Source organism: Theropithecus gelada, chromosome 4 (assembly GCF_003255815.1).
Source record: "Theropithecus gelada isolate Dixy chromosome 4, Tgel_1.0, whole genome shotgun sequence".
Taxonomy (NCBI): domain Eukaryota; kingdom Metazoa; phylum Chordata; class Mammalia; order Primates; family Cercopithecidae; genus Theropithecus; species Theropithecus gelada.
In genome coordinates, this window is record NC_037671.1 from 83,748,177 (window position 1) to 83,768,985 (window position 20,809).

Genomic DNA, 20,809 nt, shown 5'->3' on the forward strand with positions numbered 1-20,809 from the left:
ATATGGACAACTTTAAAACCCCTTAAAACTTCGCAAAATGAAATAAGTATAAAGGCGCAATAAAATTCCCCATTTGAAAAACTTCTCTGTGATTTAACTAACTTTGTATTTGTCCTTCTTTTGACAATTTACCATTGTTACTTCAGGCTTTTAAGGAGTCCACTGATATATTTAAAACAAATTTAATAAAATCAGTGATTTTTAATTAAATGACACCAAACATATATATGTACAATTTATTTTGTAGTTTCCACTCGACTTTTGTTAGGATAAACAAAACATATATATATGTTTGGTATAAATGGAGCAAATCTCTTGTGGAATAAAATTAAACATGCACATTACTCCATCTTTAGTATAAAATACACACGGCAGGCCGGGCGCAGTGGCTCATGCCTGTATTCCCAGCACTTTGAGAGGCCGAGGCGGGCGGATCACGAGGTCAAGAGATTGAGACCATCTTGGCCAACATGGTGAAATCCCGTCTCTACTAAATAAATAAATAAATAAATACAAAAATTAGCTGGGCGTCGTGGTGCACACCTGTAGTCCCAGCTACTCAGGAGGCTGAGGCAGGAGAATCGCTTTAACTCAGGAGGCGGAGGTTTCAGTTAGCCGAGATCGCGCCACTGCACTCCAGCCTGGCGACAGAGCAAGACTCCCGTGTCTGTGTCTCTCGCTCTTCTCTCTCTCTCTCTATATATATATATGTATACACACACACACACATATATAATCCTTTGTCATATATATATGACATCTCTCTGTATATAATCCTTTGTCATATATATGACATATATATATGACAAAGGATGTTTTTCCTCTCCCTCGTCTCCCTTGTTTAATTCAATCTCCGCAACCGTTGGCTGCCCTTTTATCTCTGACTTCTCTGTAAGCTTTCAGTAGAGTAGTATTTGGGGGTAGATTCGCCACTGAGATTGATCCTTTTACTGTAGAAGACAACGCGCGGTCCCTGGAGGCCAGACACCACAGCAGGGGCAGGAATCTGGCAGGCGATGAGCAGAGGCACGAGCAAGCCGCCCAGCCAAACCTGGCAGCCTTGAGGTCAAAAATGATTTTGTAATATCCTTGCGGAGGAAGAGTCCTCTAGACGCCTGAGAAACAAACTTAATTAGGAGGAGCTGTTTTGCATTTACAAAATGAAGGCTTTGCGACCGGTTTAGAGCTGTCTCGTCCCTGGTGGGTCTCCAAGCTCCGGGGTACCCTAGGCCGGTATTATATCCTTAAAAAGAAACGCAAATTCCATTTCTGAAACTTAGCCGAAGGCGGGCGCCGGCGGGGAGAGCTGAGAGGCCACTTAGAGAGTTTGGGCCAGGAGTGGGAGTGGGACAAGACAGGAGCTAACTTAGCAGGAGTAGACGCCCAAAGTTGCATTCAGCTAAGGTGCCCCGCCCCAATCCCAGGCTCTCCGGGACCCCAAGAAAGGAGCGACCCGGTGCTTCTCCGAGTGGTCCTTACAGCTTTAGAGACTCGTAGACGCTGCTGCCCAGGGGTAGAGTCGTCGGAGCCCTCCGGCCTGCTGGGGCTCAGCGGCCAGGGTAGGGGGAGCGGAAGAAATTGCCAGGGACAAACACTGTTTGCTGACGCAAAGCCTATTCCGCAAAGAAGTTCTCCCTGTATATGTCCTGCAGCTCAAACTGATTTAGAAAGGGCTACACAGGCCTGCAAGGCACTCTCAGGATCATATAGCCTCACGCCCTCTTCTTTTCCTCTGCCATTTCTTTATTTTTTTCTCCTTCACCCTTGGCAGCAGACCCCAGAAGGGGCGGACACCTGGGGACTGGTGTCCGCACAGCCGAAAGCCTGGAAAGGAGGGCCTCGTCGACATCCACGATGTTTCTAGAATGTGGCCCTTAGAAATAATTCAAGTGCGAGTAGGGCACTGAGGACAGGACAAGGCGTTTGCCCCCTCGTCCTGGTACTGGCTAAGGAGAATCATAGCAGTAGAGCCACACCGCTGCTCCCGGCCGCCTCCGACTTGGGTAAAGTTCGGCTCAGGCTACTGGATTGAGCAGGACCAGCTAACCCAGGTCCCGAGGGGCAGTGTGTCACAGACGCCCACTCAGGCCTTGGCTTCTGGAGAAGGGGCGTCGAACCTCCCTTGGGCATGGGAGGGAAAGACATACCGAGTTGACTGACGGGAGGAGTAGCAGCCTTGAGAGTGTCCACAGCAAAGCCTCCTCCTAGCAAGGCCTTTTACCAACAGCGTGGCACGCCCTTGCAAGGAGAGCGCCAGGCCCTCGCCCTTTGCAAGTCAAGAGAGCAAAGAAAGCAGGGACAGGTCACGTAATCTCCCGGGAAAATTCGGCTATATCCAGTCTCGCGTGTGCATGTGTCTCTGTGTGCATGTGTGCGTGAGCGTGTGCACCTGCTCAAGTGTAAATGTGTCTGTTGGCAGTTGGGGTCTAAATACCTGAGAGTGTGTGTCTTCTGTTGCTTTAGGAGATAAAATGTCTTTTCCCAGTATTGAGCTACATTGAGGAAACAAAACTGAAATCAACTGTCAGGCCTCTCTCAAGACCAACCGGATTCTATATTAAATAAAAGTCAGCCAGAGGAGAATATTGTCAGAATGAATCAGTCTCAGGGACTTGGGGAGGGAAGGGCAAAAGATCCTTGAGCTCCCAGATCTGGGACAATGGTATACGGTGGAATCCATGTCCTGCAACACTAACTGGTGGGAGGGGGCGTGCAGGGCCAGGAGATGGACTTTTAAAAAGCATATCCGGTCTCTTCTTTATTTTTCTTGGTGCAGTTTAAAATTGGACAGTTCCGAAATAGTGTTTTTTGTTTTGTTTTGTTTTGTTTTTTAAAAAAATTCTGTCGGCTTCCACTCTGCTTTTTAGGCTGGAGCCTGTTTACCTAGCATTGACACATGGCCAGTTGTGTATAGTTTGCCATTTCATCTTACGTGATTTATAAGATACTTACATTTTATTTATAAACAATTGTTTCTTTTTAAGTTATAAATGTTAAAGCTCTATGAGTCTGGTCTTCATTCTTTCTTTCGAAAGACTGATTTTTTTTTTCTTTTACACTTGACACTCGCTGTATTTAACCCCTATATTTGATTTCTCAGACTTGATAAGGTAAGCCCTGATTCTGTTCAGACAAGAGTCTGTTCTTTGTCCCTGATCTCAGGGCACATCAAATGGTCCCCGAGTCTCCAAATTATCTGGACCCAGACTTCTTTGCCACACGTAGAGAAGTTTATTATTAGTAAAAGATTAAGTGAGCTAGAAGCAGAAATGGGAGGGAGAGTAGGGGTGGGCAAGGGCCAAATCCAAACACCAAGAGGGGTACTTATTTGGCTGCGTTCCTCTATAGTTTAATCTGGGAAGGAGCCATAGCCTAATTGGGGACGTGAACTTCAGCCTCCGTTCTGAGTCACCAGGCAGCGCCGCACAAATGGGCTAGGGCTTCCCCTCTCTGCCATTCCCGTCCCTACTCTTTCCCACTCTTTCTTCTCTTCGCACATACTCTTCTCGCCTCTCCTTCTGATCTGGGTTAATGAAAATATTTTAACTTGTACAAGTTTATAAAGGCTATGGGAGTAAATTCAGTAGTCCCAGGGCTCAACGACTGCACTCTTGCGGATTTCTCTGCCGGGTCTGCAGCTGCAGCTGCAAACCCAGGCCCCGTGAAGAAAGCGATCCGGAGCTGCAATTCCTCCCTGCTCACTCCTCTGGCTAACTTGCACACGCCGACATCGCCTACCCACTTGCTGGCGACTGTTTTCCATTCTTCACCCTGAACAATTCGTCCTTGTCAATTCCGATTAGCTGAGACTGCGGCCCTCTACAAAGGACCTATGCAGCTCACGGAAGAACTCCACAGTTCTCAGGTAGAAGAATCAGAATCAGGTCTGAGCCCGCGGAGTTTCTCTTTAAGCGCTGTTTTTTTTTTTTTTTTTTTTTTTTTTTTTTTTTTTTTTTTTTTTTTTTATCAATGATAATTTCTCATTGGGGTTCCAGGGAGGTGCGCGGTTTCTGGAGTGTGGAATGAAGAGTATACTCCCAGGGTAAGCTTGTCTTCATTCCTCTCTCCCTCCAACCGCCCCCCACCCCTACACACCCAGTTTTCCAACTTGGAGAAAGGAAGGGGAGAAGGGGGCTTTTGGTCCACCAAGTCGAGGGATATTGAGGAAGTAACGAATCTGTAATGCGTCCAGAAGAAAATTCACCCTCTGCGAGAATAAGCTTCTGTATTCATGCATGGCCTATCTCCAGCGGTATCTGCTTTACCTCCAAACTACACTGCAATTATTTTTTTTTTCACCCCGTGGGTGAAAAACCGCTACCCTATCTCCCTCATTTATTGACTCACACCCCTCCCACAACACTACAGTGTTGAGGGATCAGTAACAGAAATGTTTAAGAAGGCCACACTTGTCTCTATCACTAATATGTGACATATAAGATGGCTTGAAGGAGGTACTGAAATTAACACCCAGATGTAAATGAATACTCGAAGATGCCTAGCTGGACATTGCTAATACCAACATTGCAACAGATCAATTTGGACATAAAGCAAACTATTGAATAGGGAAGCTAACTAATATTCTCTAATTAGTTATAATGAGCATTTTAATAGTCTATGCTATATAAAAACATGTTTAAATTGATATTTAAAAATACACAGCTTCCTATTCTTTGAATTAAATATTTAATGTTATCTTTCCTTATAGACAAAAAGTTACCTTGAGTCTGCTGGTTTTATAAAATGAATTGAAAATGGAACTAAATGTCCCCGTTTAGGCCCCATTTAAGGGTCACTAGATTTAGTGTTTGCTTTTAATAAAAATTATTACACCCTCTAATTGGCTGTAAATTAGGTCCTGTTCTCATATTTTACATCTGTAGATACCGACAGTTCTTAAACAGTGGAAATTTTGTGCACATTCATATAATCTACTGAAAGTATAAACAATGAAAAACGTGGCTGGAATTTATTCATATTTTTGTACTGACAGATGAGGCATTTCAGTTTAGCTGAATGAAAGGATTTTTAATGGATTAATTTAAAGCCAGCACTGGAATTATGCAAAAAGAAATAAGCTATTGAAAAATTAAAAAATAGTATTAGCATTAGGAATGAACCCTGCATTTAAACACATGAGCAACAGTTTGACAAGAAGTTATGACTTTGCAGCATGACTTTTGCTTTGGTTTTGTCTTCACTTTAAATTGTGTAAACTCTTCTGTCCTTTAAAAAGTGTATCATAAACAATTAAGAAAAATTAAAAAATGAAAGAGCTTAGGGATTTTTCCCACTTCAATATAAAATTCTTAAAATTTATTTCAAATGCAATAATCATATTGGAATACATTTCCAAGCTGAATTTTCAGAAATAGTCAAATGAGAATCTTCAAGTAAAAGGCTAAAGAGTAGTCATAATGAGAGGAACTCTACCAAAACATCAAATTCAGTCACATGAAGAAAAGGGAATGAAAAAAAACAAAAAAACAAAAAAACAAAAAAAAATACTATCTCAGGCCATGCATAACAGATGATGTAAATTTAGAATAACTAGCATTTCTAGAAAGCTTTGTGCTTTTTAATGTTCACCTTTAGTCTTCAGTGCGGGTTCCTTCTCAAATTACATAAAATGTACTTTAAGAAGCACTCACTACCTGCTACAGATGTCCAGGAAAACTGAATTATGGAAGTCGGAAACATATGGCAGTTGCCTATTGCACAAGGAAGGTACATATGAAAGTTATAAATTTCTTTCTTTAAGTCAGCATTGTAAACGCATTTTATAGGGTTCACAGTGTGTATTACATCTGTAGATCTAATTTTTGAAATATATGTTTTTTGAGATATTCGTGGTCTGAGATTCTAAGATAAAGAACTCATCTTGTTGTATTTTTTTAAAATCAAGAAAAAAATCCCTAACAAATAAATATGTGGAGTGGCAAATATTTTTCTTTTATTTCTCAGCTTGTTATACTGAAAAGGACATCAGGCCATCCATTGGCAAAGAATTACTCACACACAACACGGGAGGTACCCGTCAGCAGGGCGTGCTATATTTATTGAATTCCCTATACAAAGAAGCAGATATATCAATTGAGCAAGGCCAGCTTGGGGCTGATATTAAAACCATCAGATTAAGATCTGGACCATGCAAATGTCAAAAACACACCAATTAAACTTGCTTTTGAGAAAAAATTCCAAGTACTTGCTGACTTTTTTTTCCATCAAAATATTCAATTTAATTATTTAACACGTTTGAAACCACATTTTGATTGCAATAATAATGTAATACTCCGTATTCAGTATTATCAATGGATATCAAGTACTATCAACTACCAAGACATCTCCCTTCACCTTCAAAGTGATTAAAAAATAATCGCTCTAATTTTCTACCTGAAGCACCCTGTTATCTTTAAATATACATTTAATTTTGTAGATTTTAAGATTCAGAGTTCTCTTGTTTCAGTTTATTTGGAGAAATGTTTGACGCAAGTTATCTGAATGGTCTCGGTCAAAAATGGGTTCAAACAAATAAATACCCTGAAAGTAGGCAGGTGCCTACAGGTACGTTCGCTGTGAGTTCACTTCAAGAAAACCATCTTTAGATTTCCATCGTGGAGGCATAGGGAAACACGCAAGATTGGTCTCCACTTTGTTGTAGAAGAATGAAATGGATTTGCGGAGAGAATAATGCAAAATTACAGCAGATGTTCCCTACCCAGGCAGAAGTTTTATTTGGTTGTGTTTTGAATTTCCCCTTTGCGATCAATCGAGTGGTCTGCCTGTATTGGTTTTCTCTTCTTTCCCAGTTCCTGCCTTGCCCAGTGCTCCCCATGGCCAGGCATTGGATCACTGGGTCCTTGTGAGACAGTGAGGAATCGAGCGGCTCATATTATGGACTTTCAGAAAGACGAGGGAGACGAAATGAGGCGCAGAAAAACCGATCAGTTTCTTTTCCATCTGCCTACGGAAAGGTGGAAACAAGGAGAGCGCTGCAGAAATTTCTGATTTTTTTATTTTCCAAGTTTTTGTTGCTTCTTGAGCTCCTATATGGCCCTGTACAGGGCATTCCACGTCCCCTTGTTTCCACTTATAATTAGAACTTTGTAAGGGGACCCCAACCTGACTCCACCCGAGAGTAAGCTTAGTTCGGGATTATTCATTTTTATGTAGCATTTATTACTTGATATTATTTAGTAACAAAACTCTGAATAAAGTAAAAAGAAAGAAGTCTAGTTTCCGGGGACACCCTAAAATCCCTGGGGCTGTTCCCACTGGTAAAATAATAAGGAATTCATATTTCCGATGAAGTTCCACACCTGAAATTAAAATCCAGTCTGGGTTTCTGAAGCTCATATTGTTTTGGGCAATATCTGCGTTTTCTTTCATTTAGTTTTCGTTCTTTCTGGTTTTAGTGCTTTTTTTTTTCTTCTTTTTACATTGCCGAAGACAATCTGATTTACAGTTTGACTGAGAGTTGCATTTCTGTTTAGAAGGTGAAACGTCCAAATCGGTTAGCCAAATTATTCCCCGACGGCTCCAATATTGTGCCAGGTTCCAGAGTCAGTTATTTTTATGTCTGACTGTATTTCACATGTGCAGGGTGATAAATAAAATCCGTCTCAAGCTACAAACTATCTGAGTGTGATGAGGAACAATCGACAAAAATTAACCCAGCCAAAGCGTTGGGGTTCAAGCGAGCGACTGGACCATAAATCAGCGTCGCGGTGGCGTTGGGAAGCTGAGCGCTCGGAGGCGCACTCAGCAGCCTCTAGGTTCGCCTAGCCCGAGAAAGCGGGGCTTGGCCGCAGGAGCCCGGGCAGGAATCGGATTCCGCCAGGGGTTCGGAGTCATCTGGGGAAAGGGCGTGTTGGGAGAGAAAGGCAAGACTACGCAGGAGCGACCTCCTAATCAATCCATCACTGAGAATTCTCCAGTGGGGTGTTTGTGTGTGCATGTGTATAAAATAAAAAAGACTTGGGGGGCAAACTTGGGTGGGGAGCACTGAGGAAGGCGAAACAATTCGCAACTTCTCTCGATCCCAGAGTCGTCCCTCTGATTGCTTAAGTCACTAGAAAAGGAGATTCGTCTCAGCGATTAACAATGATACCCTTTTTAAGAGAGATCAAAGAAGGCGCCTAGGAAGCTCTACAGAGCGGCTTCTTGAAGTTCTGAGGCCGCCTGCTCATTCACTTTCCAGTGTAAGCCCCCGCTCCGGAAGCCCGGCTCCAGCCCAGCCCGCGCCCCCTTCCCGGGAAAGACCTAGCCGGCCGCGCCCCCGAACCCCCGAGGCGTGGGTGTCAGCCTAAGCGGGGCTCGTCCGACCGGTGGCCTCCAGCTCTCTCCACCTGTTGGAAAGCGCAGGCCCAAGAACCGCGCCAGCGACGGGGGCACGTCACTCGGCGACCACGGGGAGTCAGGGGCCGCGGAACGCGGGTTTCTGTTGATAAGTGCAAAGTACAGCCCTCTCGGTGCTAAGTGCACAGTAAGTGCGAAGAATAAATACATCATCTCCCGGGGCGGCTGTCTTGAACAGGCCTCTTAGCCCCCTGCGTTTCAGAGCCCGTCAAGGGTTATAGCTTAGTGCCGGCGTCCGCGCCGCGCCTGCGCCTCCCAGCGCCGGCCGAGACGGGTGCGCAGTCACCGCCCCGCAGTCACGGCCACCGCACACCACTAGCCACGCAAGGCGCCGGGCTCCTCCAAGGGGAACTCGTAATGCTCACCAAAAGCCTCAGAAACCCTGGAATCTATAAGACCGCACCACCGCGCAAACGGTGTCCCGGACTGCACTCCCGCACTGCACCGGCAACCTGGGAGGTGAGGCCAACCGGGAGACGGCGCGCGGCGTACGTGCGTGCGCCCGCGGATTCGTCTCAGGCGGTTGGTGTCGAATACCCCGGGAGCTCGGGTGGGAATGGTGTTGCGGAGAGGGAGCTGTCATTGTCTTCTAGATATTTGAATAAAGAGTTGCTTTTTAAAAATAGGTTCAGAGCCAAGTGAGTGAAAACTTAAAAGTCCCCGTGAGGAGCTCTAGTTCCTGGGCGCGCGGCCCCGGCTTTCTCGTCGGTAGCGCTCTGACGTTGGGCGCACGCCGCTTTGGCTGTGAAGGTCCAGTGGCCGCGTCCCGGGGAGCTTGGGCCTCCTTGCAGCTCCGAGCCTCAGCGGCGCCCGCGCCCGGACTCTCCGGGCCCGGCTGTCTTCGGTCCCTCACCGACTTCGCCAGCCACACCACCCACCGCCTTCCCCCGCAGACGTAAACCCGAATACGCCCCGGCCTCGGGCCTCGGGCCTCGGCCTCGCCCCGACCGGCGGCCAGCCCGGCTCTACAGGATTCGGGGGCGGGGTAGGCCGGCAGACCTCAGTTCGCGACGTGGGTCCACATGTTTTTGTTTCGTGACCCTGACCGCGTCCCGGCCATAACCTCCTCTGCGTTACAACGGGGATAATAATCCCCGGCCCGCCTGCCTGGTGGTGGCGGGATAATATATCCCGGTGGGGGAAGGACCGGGCTTGGGCAGAGACACTTAACTATCCTGCTGTGTGGCTGTTCACAATCCGCCCAGATTTAGCGGTGGGTTGGGAGGTATTCGGGCTCCGGCCTGCGCCCCCTCTCCCCACCCCGCAGAAAGGGATTCGTGGGCAATTTAGGTTCCGCCAGACTCCCCGGGCTGCGGGCGGGTGAGCACGTGGCGCCCTCTGGGGACTGTCCGCCGCACTGCCTGGCGTCCCGTCTGGGGAGGCGCAACCTAGCGCGGCACCTCCGGGCGCCTCAGGCTCGGAGGAGCTCTGTACCTGGCGCCGCGCCGACCCCTCCACCTGGCTGAAGGCAGCAGCCCTGGGAGATTGTGGCACTCTGGGCCGGAGCAGGAGCTGTGCCCATGGCAATCCAGACTGAAAGGGAAGCCCTGTCGATTGCTCTGTGCTGCGGACTCGAGGGAGGTCGTCTCAGAAGCGACCTAAAGAAGGCACTGCCCTCTGCGTGCCGAACCTCCGCGTGATAGACTCTAAGTCTCCCAACTGTTTACAAAAATATGAAGCCATTTGGAAAAGCTAGCAACCACATGCATGGAGGGAAACAACTAAAAATAAAAGGTAATTAGGAGGAGGGACCTGAAAGGAATATTAACGTAAGTGTTCTTTGCGCTTGAGTGTGAGGTAACCCCAGATTTTATTTTATGATGAAGAGGTTTGTCTAAACCTCAGAATTTTAATGGAACAAACGAACCAACTGACAAAAATGCCAAGTATCCCCAAGCCCTGGTCAGCTAAGGGATATTTCCCAGTCAAGTTCCCACGATCCGTTACCATTATCATCGCTCCATATAGTGTTTGATGAATGAGCAACTCCTCCATTGCATTTCCATTTAAAATCCCAGGGCACTCCACCTAGAACTTTCTTTGACTTCTCTCATTAGTGAAGTTATTTTTGCCCCATCTTTTTTTTTTTTTTTTTAGAAAGGCACATTTCACAAGTTTGTAAGTATATCAACTGTTTCAAACTGCCCCCATCTAGAATGATAGCTGACCAAAAAAAAAAGCGCAAAGTAAAGGCATATAGGGGTGGTGATCTAAAGTGCTTACGGACTCTCAGTTGCATAGTTATTTCTGAGACTTCATTTTTTACTAAATGAAACATTTTGGGGCAGTTACAGTTACATTAGTACATGTTGTGGAAATAAGCTTGCATTTAGGGAAAAATTATTAGAAACAGCTGTGATGTTAATGATTCAAACCCAAAGTACTCAGTATGCTCAGTATCTACTTTTCATCATATTTTTTGTGTGCATCCACATAATGCATACTCTCTGTGTGTAATACAAGACACTTGTTTAATAAAGCAAACGATTGTCTGTGTCAGGGAGATTTGGTCCTCTCTCCCTCTCCCAATCCATGTGCAGAACAGATCAAAGACCCGAATTACCTCTGTCTTTCCAAAGGCAGCCAGATGGTGTCTTGATTTTTCTTTAGAATTTTTTTAGCAATAGAATTCAAAGGATTAAAGAATCTGTGTGATGCTACAGATGAAAGCCCTACCCAGGTAAATTACTTTTCTTTTTAATGTCATGCATACCTTACCTTATTCCATTAAGGTTTTGCGAAGTCTCTGGAGAATACATATAATAAATATGTAAATGGTGAGTAAAAGATTAAAACCAGGTAAAACTGAAATCACAATCCAGAGTCAAGATTAGAAGAAAATGAGAACTCTGATATGCATAGAAATACTAGATAGTTGTAAAAGAGGAACTTCAAATTTGTCTCAGAGCTTCCTAGCAGCAAAAGTAAAAAGCAAAACATGACCCTATCAAAAGACAAGAAGAAATCATATCAGTTACTCACAGAAAGCAATATATTCCCTAAGATGATGATGATGATGATGATGATGATGATGATATGATATTTGCTTCAGTAGCAATAGTATGTTTAACATGCTGCTCTATTTGGGAAACCAACTGTCCCTGCCTCACCTCAACACACACAGCTATTCTTCCTGGACTATTTTTACTTTGTGACATATAGATTAAAGCTGCTTCTCTACAGAGAGGCAGTTTGCTGTTGAATTTTGGAATCAGACAGACCTGGATTGAGTGCCAACTTCCTGCTCCGCTGTAACCCTTGGCAAGGCACTTAGTCTCTCTCTCTCTCTCTCTCTCTCTGTCTCTCTCTGAGACCCAGTATTTTTTATTAAAATGGAGAAAATCTATCCTATTAGCTGAAAGAGAGATTATTCTATAACCTGACATGTCAGAAACTTTTTATCAGTGTTAGGCTATTATTGTTGTTTTAATTGTCATCAATGTACCACAAATGTTAGTTTCCTTCTTCCTTTTTCACAGTTTCATAGCATTCAAGGGTACTGCTTCTTTTGGGCCTCAGAGCAAAGCATAACGCCAAATTTGAACTCAAAGACCTGTCGGTACAGTAAGATGAGCAAGATCTCTGAGCTCCCTCACCTTCCCTGCTTGTCTGTAGTAAAGAGTGGAGTCAGTTTCTGGTAGAGAGAAGTGAGTGCTGGTAAGATGTGCATTAGATCAGCAAGTACAGGAGAGGCCAGTCCCTGACTGCTCTCTGTAGCAGCCACACTGCTAGTCACCAGTGGGGATGGCAGCTGACTGAATTGCCTTAATATTGGGATAAGTCATGGCATGAATTAGTTCCAAAAGGAGGTAAGTATATCCAAAAGAAGGTAAAGAATATTATTTTGGAGTGGGAGGTTTTGCATGTCACTACAGAAAGTCAATATTCTTTTACAGTATTAAGTACTGGGGATTTGGGGCAGCCTAAAAAATGGTCACACTCTCTTCCCCACATCCTTCCTCATCCTGCCACTTCCTGTGTAGTGCTTTTAAACTGAGTACTTGCTGAGACCCAGCAGTGGTGCTAGGTTTTGTGGAGACAAGTTTTCTGTTCTGGTTCCATCACCTAAGACGATCCAGACAATTGGCCTCCAGAGAGGTCTTCTGTTTTTGGTCCTCTTCCGTCTTCCCTTCTTTCACCTGCTAAGCATCCACTAAACTCTTACCCTTCTCTTCCTGCAAAAACTTGTGGGTTGATAATAGATTAAATATCAATCCCATGTATCTAAGACCCTATATTGTATTTCTCAAGGTTAATGGTATCTTAGAAAAGTATGGAGAAATGTATGTGCATGTTTGATGTATTCTAGTAAATTGTAAGCTCCCTAAGATCAGAAACCTCATGATGTTTATGTACTGATTGGCCAAATCTAGAACAGCAGATAATTTGTTTCAGCTTGATGTAGCCCCATGACTAAACTGCCAGGAAGCCACATGACAGCAGGGAGGACAAGGACTTGGAGTCAGAAGAGGGTGCCCAAGGCTTGTTGGCTCCATCACTGGCTCTATGAACTTGAGTAACTACTCCCTGAGCTTCTACTTGAAGTATTTAGACAAGATGATCCCAATGATGACACATAGCACCAACATTTTATGATCCTGAATCCACTTTATAGCTGAGAGTAACTTTGTCTTTCTCTGAATTAACTGCCATGGCATTTTCTGTCTTCCTCTTTTGATGGATATAGCACTCCTACCTTGTATTATAGTGATTGCAAACTATTTCTTATCTTCTCTGTTAGGCATAAGCCCCATGAGTTCAGGACAGGTGCCTACATCAGTGTTTCCAAAAGAGCTAGCTCCGTGTTTTTCACAACTGTGCTCAATAAGTACTTTTGAGTGAATAAAATCTGACCCTTTATTTATAACATACACTAATTTGGTATAAAAAGAGGGCAATGTCTGGGCACAGTGGCTTTCACCCGCAATCCTGGCACTTTGAGAGCCTGAGGCAGGAAGATTGCTTGAGCTCAGGAGTTGGAGATCAGCCTGGGCTACCTAGTGAGACCCTGTCTCTGTTTTTTCAAAAAATAGCTGGGTTTGGTGGCATGCATTTGTAGTTTCAACTACTCAGAAGGCTGAGATGGGAGGATCGCTTGAGCCCGGGAAGTTGAGGCTGCAGTGAACCATGGTTGCACCAATGCACTTCATCCTGCATGACAGAACAAGACCCTGCTTCAAAAAAATAAAAATAGTTAGAGAGCAAGCTAACAGTCTTCTATTGTTTGGCAGAGACAGCTAGACTTTGGGGGCACTGGTACACATAGGTTCCTTCTCTGTCAAGTATTATTGTCTTGTCTGCATGTCAGCCAGGTATATACAGTCATGCTTGTGCTTGTTATTTTTGTTTGAAGGTACAGGCCGAATGGTCTAGAGCAATTATTCAGCTCTTTCCCTTAGCTAATGTAGAGAATGTGGCAGAAAAGAAGCAGGCTTTATAATGGCAGAAAGGAGAAAGGCACATGGGGGGAAATTTTTTCTCATCTGATGAAGATAGGTAGTGGGTATTGAGTTGTGTCTTCCTAGTCCCCAGTATGGGCAGACAGAGAGGCCTGCCTATTCCTGTGGCATGGTTTTCTTGGCCGTATTTGCCAACTCTGTAAAACTCTCCAAGGAAAATGGAGATTTTAAAAAAAAGGAGTGAGAAGACAGCTCTACTCTGTTTGAAAGGTATCCCTCTAGATTCCTCTTCTGTAATGGATTCCAGAATAACCAGTAGACTACTCTTTAGATCTTTAGAGTAATCCTGCTAAGAGAAGGACACAATAAATCCCTATAGTCCTTTTTTTTTTTTTTTTTCTGCTTCTACCAGTGAGGTCTTTGGGACTGCAGCCCTGCCTCCTCCTCCTCCAGGCCCTTATACTCACCTTAAACTGAAGTTCCCCCAAGCAGCCTTTTATGCGGTAGGCAACCCAGAGCCTCAGCCTAGGCCAGCTGGCCCAGAATTCACACACTTTTTCCCTAGAAGATTGGTGCTTCTAGAGCTTCTGCTGCTACTGCTGAATGCCACCAAGTTGCTGAACTTTGCTGTTGCCTCTGTTACTGATGCCATCTCCATGGTCAACCCAATTTCCCATTGCTGAGCCTGGGTACAAGCTTGGATCTTGCATGTTGGAGGCATTGCTAAAGTGGTCCAGTTTTGTTGCCTTTTCCTCCTGCTCTGGGTTCTCCTCCCTTCCCAGCCCCATCCTCACACAGCAGTGAAAGTCCTTTTCAGTGAGCTAAGGCACTCTGGCTATTCTTGCTGAAGATCTTTCCTTGACTGCCAGGTCCAAGGGTGTGGTGGGGTGTGATATGAAATAGTACTTCCTTTGTACCTGTCCTTGTAGCTGTAGGAGTCCCCATGTATTGACACATGGAGACTGGTCTCTGTTCTCCTTCAGGCCAGTTAGGTTTCCTTGAGCTCAGTTGGATATATGTTTATTCCCATTCATGTATCATCTAAATTCTTTATATGGTACATTTTTGGTACATTTATCTTGAAAATCTTAGGATTATTTATTTTAGGAACTATCAACATTCTAGCAGTTATTTATTAGTCATCAAAATTAATGCTAACTACAATATAACATAATCCCTGAATAACTGTGGAATAACTCAATAGTTTTCTTCTCACTTAAGAGCCCTGAGTGAATCAGATGGCTCTTCTGTGCATCCTTCTTTCAACTGGTGACTCAGGGACCCAGAAGTTAACTCCTTTTTGTAGCAATGCCATTTGGAACTTGACTTTCATGTTTGCAGTGGAAAGGGAGGAAAGAGTATAGAGAAAGTGCACCTGTTCTTAATTACCTCAGCCTGGAAGTGACATTGTGACTTCTGTTCACATTCTACTGGCAAGATATCATCCCCAAAGCCCATTGTACCTGCAGAAGAATCTGAAGAAATGTAGCATGTCTTTGTGCCCAGGAAAAAGAGAATAAAACAATTTGATGACTCCCTAGCTTTCTGTCGTAAGTTTTGAAGGGAAACTTTTCTCTTTTCTGTGCTGGAGAAACACTAAGGCCAGTATGCCCCTGGACTCAAATGACAGAGAAAGTGGAATCTACTGTTGAATCAGGTGTAAAAGCTAGGTTGGGTGCTGTAGGCCATTATTTGGCTTTGCACTTATGGAACTGGTTCAAGGCCAAAGTTCTCTTTGAGGTCAGGGAGAATTATATTTCATGGAATTGAAACAAGGTGCCCGCAGGAAGTTGAGGATGTGAAGAACCAAAGGATACCCACTTATTGTGGTAACTGCCATATCAGTGTTAAAAGCCCCAAAGCCATTCTATTACATATTTCCATAGTCTTTTTATTACCAGAGTAGTTGCCAGTGACTTGAAACTTGGGATAGTTTTGCCGACAAGCTGTAGTGATATTCCAAAATCCAGGATTTGATCACCTCCTTTCTGGTCTTTTACTTTTAGTCCTAATGCATGCTGTCAGCACTCATCCTTCAAACTCTGTCTTGGTTAACACTTTATTTGTATCTTTAATGATTTAACAGATGTCAAATCTTGTTATTGGTTTGACAAGGGCTGACATTGCTCTAATGTCTTTGCTCAATTCTGGTTAATTTATGAGAGGATAACAGACCACTGATGTTATTTTCATGTGCTTTGATGGAAGTTTTAGTGTCCCAACTACCCTGTGGAAGGAGCTTTATACTTCTAAAGTGGTTACAGTGTTCTTGTTAAGTTTTTTTTTCCATTACAGTCTTGCATTTTACCTTCTCACCAAACAGTATATTGTAATACCATTTAGGATAGTTGGTTCAACACCAGTACCATCACATTTTCCAGATGATAAGTACAGCAGAGAAGAAAACTTAGAAATCTTTCTATTCTAGGAGAGACAATGGACATTGCAAGCTAATCTGTATTGGGTCAAAGAGACTAGAAAAACATCTGTGTTGTCTGTTTTTAGAAAAATTGCATTTATTGTTTAAAATAGCTTAACATTATTCTTTTTTCTGAACTTGTATTGGAGTCTTAAAAGTCCTCCAAAATCTTAGAAATTGCTGAATTGGCTAATGTTCACTGGCCATATTGAAAACACCCAAGGAGGACTCTAGCCAAAGAAAATAATTTAATGGAAATCCACTGAGTGACAGGAGATACATGCTACAAACTGTACAGACCACGGAGAAGATGTGGCCTTGGCCTTCAGGAGTTTATAGCCAAGTAAACTGTATGGTAAATAAAAAATCAATTAACTCTACTAATAAAGCAAGGAAAGCATAGTCAGAGGCAAACCAATGAAAATACCTAAAGAAAATGTAGGTAAAAATATGTGGCTAATATTCTTTTAGGGAAAAATGTCCAAAAGTGCCCAAGTAGGAGTCAGGACAAAGCAAACCATAAGAATTGAGAGGTTGTTTCTGGTACAGATTCTTTCACTCACTACCTGTATGACTTTGGGTAAGTTCTTTAACTTTTATGAGCCTCCATTTCCTCAAATGAAAAATGAAGAGTGTAATGTGGGCCCTGGCAAATGCATTAACTGACTGTGCAGGTTGGATGAGACTATACATTTTAAAGTGCTTTAGGATGGTAAAGTGCCACATAAAGTAAAGGCAAGGAGAGGCCCTACTCTTGTACTTCCTCATCTCATTCTCTCTTCTCTGCTTTCTCCTTTCCCCCCTCCACACCCCCACATCCACAGACAAACTGCTGTGACTCTTCATTTCAGCACATGGAAGAAGCCAACAGGAAACAACACATTTTGGGGAGGTGGGATGGGGGTGAGAATTTTTTGATATGCTATTTGGCATCCTGAATATATGTAAAAACAGTAATTTTGGTGAATAATTTTTCCACCAAACATTTGCTTGCAGGCTGCTGAAAACATTTGCTTTGTGAATGAAGACATAATTTAACTATGAGAGGAGGTAGCCTTTGGTGGTGACTCTAGATCAGTTGTCTGAAAATCAATTTGCCAAATTACCAATTTCAGGGTAACCATCCAACAAATACATTTTACCAGAAAGAGGAGAATTTTAAAAGTCTTCTCACGAGCAGAAGTAGAGGCAAGCATGGGGCATATGCCACTGGGAAAAGAGAAGGCTATAAAGTGTATGTAAAGGAAAGATTGTCTGCTCATGTTTTAAATGTTAAATACTGGAAAAATGCTTCAGCATCGGAAATGTGAATCACATGGGAAATTGACATTGAACTGAACAGACATATGAAATCATCTGTGAAAACTACTGATGTGAACAATCACTAAAACTAACATTTTGAAAAAAAATCAATAACAATTCAGTGAATTAGTTATTTAACAACTTGGTCAGACCAGTAAAGGGTGACTATTGATTCAAATGAGAGTGGGTTGTGTCCAAACTGCTTTCTTCACGCGCGCATACGTCTGTGTGTGTGTGTGTGTGTGTGTGTGTGTGTTAGGGAAGGGGGAATACTGCAGTGGTGTCATTTAGGCAGTGGAAATTTTTAAAGCTGGGTAAGAGAGTCATACTTTTCTACAGTTTATGCAGTTTGTAGAAGGATATAGAATGGTGTTGACGGTAAAAGATAGGAGTGGAGGCAAATGCTGGGGAATGCATCCCATAGAACTCAGATGTGCAAGAGCCATCCCAGGAACACTGAAGTCTGGATATAAAGAAGCCAATCAGATTTCAGAAGTACCCACAGTAGGTTTAGAGCTGTAATGAGGAATGGCTATGGAACCCCCGAGGTGGTCAGAGATGTGGATTGGTGGCATAAATGCCAGCATCTGAAGAGTTAAGAACCTGACAGCTAATGCTGGTCCAGAAGTCAGAAATCCCATGTTCTGGCCCCAGATCTTCCCTTAAATTGGCTTAGATCTATGCTTCTCAAACTCTATGTGAAGGACTAATTTAAAAATTTTCCAATTCTTTTTGGACTGATACATGGTCCTAGTATACATGACTTACACACAGCTTGTGCCACATATGATTTACTGAGAGAATTAGATTACACTCAAACTGGTATGTAGTCTATTCAACGAGGTAAGTATACTGATCATGAGCTTAGATGTTACAGAAATGTAAAATTTCTGTGAATTTTTAAGTGTTTATTCTCAACTTTTGATCTTACCTCTTTATGGACTAGTAACAAATCACTTATAGACTATCACTGGAGATGATCTCTAAGGTATTTTCTACTCTGACAGTAAAATGCTGATGTGAGAGGGCCACTTATCTTTCAAGTACAGAAATGCTTCCTTTATGTATTGTTGGAGAGTGAGACTGAGACTGTGTATTAGGGAATTCCTCCGAGAATGGAAGCTTGAAATACTGGGTAAGAGGATGCTGATGGTCTTGCACCTTTTATTCCTCCTTCTTCCTTAGTATTGGAACCCATAATCTTTAGGGGAACTCATAGCTCCTGGAATAGAAACTACATTTCCCAGATTCCTTGCAATTGCTGCAGTTATGCACTAAATTCTGGACAATAGGATGTAAGCAGAAGTGGTTTTTTCAGTGGGCTGGTTCAGGTTCTTGACTTCATCACACAAAATTTGAGAGCAAGTCCAAAGTGAAGGTAGGTAAAGAAGTTTATTGCAAAATGAAAATACACTCTGATCAGAGCAGACTGTTCTAGAATAAGACATTACCATCTGGCACTGAGGAAACTTCCTTTATGGGAATCTTGCATCATTATTCACAAAGGGATGGGAATGAGCATTGTTGTTAAGTATATTGTGGGTGCTCTCCTGGATGTGCATGTGATATTGCTGTACGTACTAGTACATATATCACGTCTCATTAACATTTTAATTCTCCACCCAGGGGTGTGTTTTTTATTATTATAGTGAGCATAGGTCAGCCCAAGGAGACTAATCATGGGTTTCTGTACTTGCGTGAATATGAGGATTTCCCTTCTGCTCTTTTACTCCCTTGTTGCAGGATGTTCTAGCCACAAATTCAGGGTGCAATTTGTGCACTGTTGAGCAGTTTGTTCTCTCCATTATTATAGCAAGTTTGTGCCCCTTTAAGAGAGGCTATGATCACCCTTTCTAAGCTACCTTATTGTGACAACTTATGGGAAGCCTCCTGAAAGGAAAATAACTGGAATGTGGAAATAATTGCTTTATAGGTTTAGCTGCCTTGGGAATGGAGGCCATGTAAAACACAGCAACAGGATAGATGGAACCTTGATACCTTCCACCACAGCCTAGTGTGTATGTGGGAAAGGTGAATTTAAAGCTACATTCAGAACTTTAAGTGTTTCATTTGTGAATTTTGTCTTTGTGGGCACTTTGGAGCATTAAAGTGATTCATTTGTGTATTTGGGTGTTTTTAAGCAGAGTAATGTTGTGACTTTCAATATTAAATCTTAAATATTAGGAAAATAAGTCAGACAACACTGTGAAAGATATATCAGATGGAGAAAAGAATGGAAAAGCAGGTAGTAATATACTGCAGTCTATTATATACTACAATCTACTACAGCACAGATGAGAACATGACACAGGCATCGGCTGTGAGGAAGGGAGATGCATGTGAGACACGGTTTTACAGAAACAAAGAGACTTGGGTATTGGGCAGGTATGTGGGATAAAGGAAAGTGAGGAGTCACATAGTTTCAACATAGATGATGGTACTTTTAACTGATATTGAACTCAAAAAGCAAAGTTTAGGGAGAAAGGTGATTTTAATAACTTGGGGAAAGCTGAGATAATGCCCATAAAACATGAAGGTTTAATGGTCATGCAAATGTTTTGTCAATTTCTATAATCTGCTTCTGAGGGCATGTTTTTCTTTTTTCCTGTAGTGTCCCTAACAAATGGTGTTAATGACAAAGTAATTTACTAATTGAAAGTTCTCGGGAGGAGATGGGAGTTGGAAGTCAGTGATATATGTATAATGCTCAAGGCTGTGAGAGCTGGTGAAATGAACAATCATGAGCAGAGGTAAAAAGAGAATTTAGGAACCTTAGGAAATCTCCTCCTTTAGGAATAAAGAGGAAAACTAGTGAAAGAATATTTCAGAAGGGGTGACCAGACAAAAATGTGTTCAAGAAAACAGAGTTTCAAGAATGAGATGTTGGTGAGTTATATTAAATGCCACCAAAGAGGCAAGTTTCATAGAAACTAAGGTCAATGAATTTGGAATTAAGAGTTTGACAGTGATCATTGAGACAGCAATTTCTAGAGTGGTGATTCTTACACTTTAGAATCATCTGGAGGGCTTGTTTAACACAGAATACTGGACCACACCCACCCTCCTTCCTCCTATTCTGATTCAGTAAGCCTGGGAAATTTGCATTTTTAACGAGTTACCAGGTAATCCTGCTGTTGCTGGTTGAGGACTATACTTGAAGTATCACTGCTGTAGAGCACCAAGAATGGAAGAGTTGTTGGACAAAAAGAAAAAGAAGAAGAAGAAGAGGAGGAGGAGGAGGAGGAAGGAGGAGGAGAACCAGGAGGGGGGAGGAGGGAGGGGATGGGGGGAGAGGGATGGGGAGGGGGAGGGGAGGAGGGAGGAGGGGGGG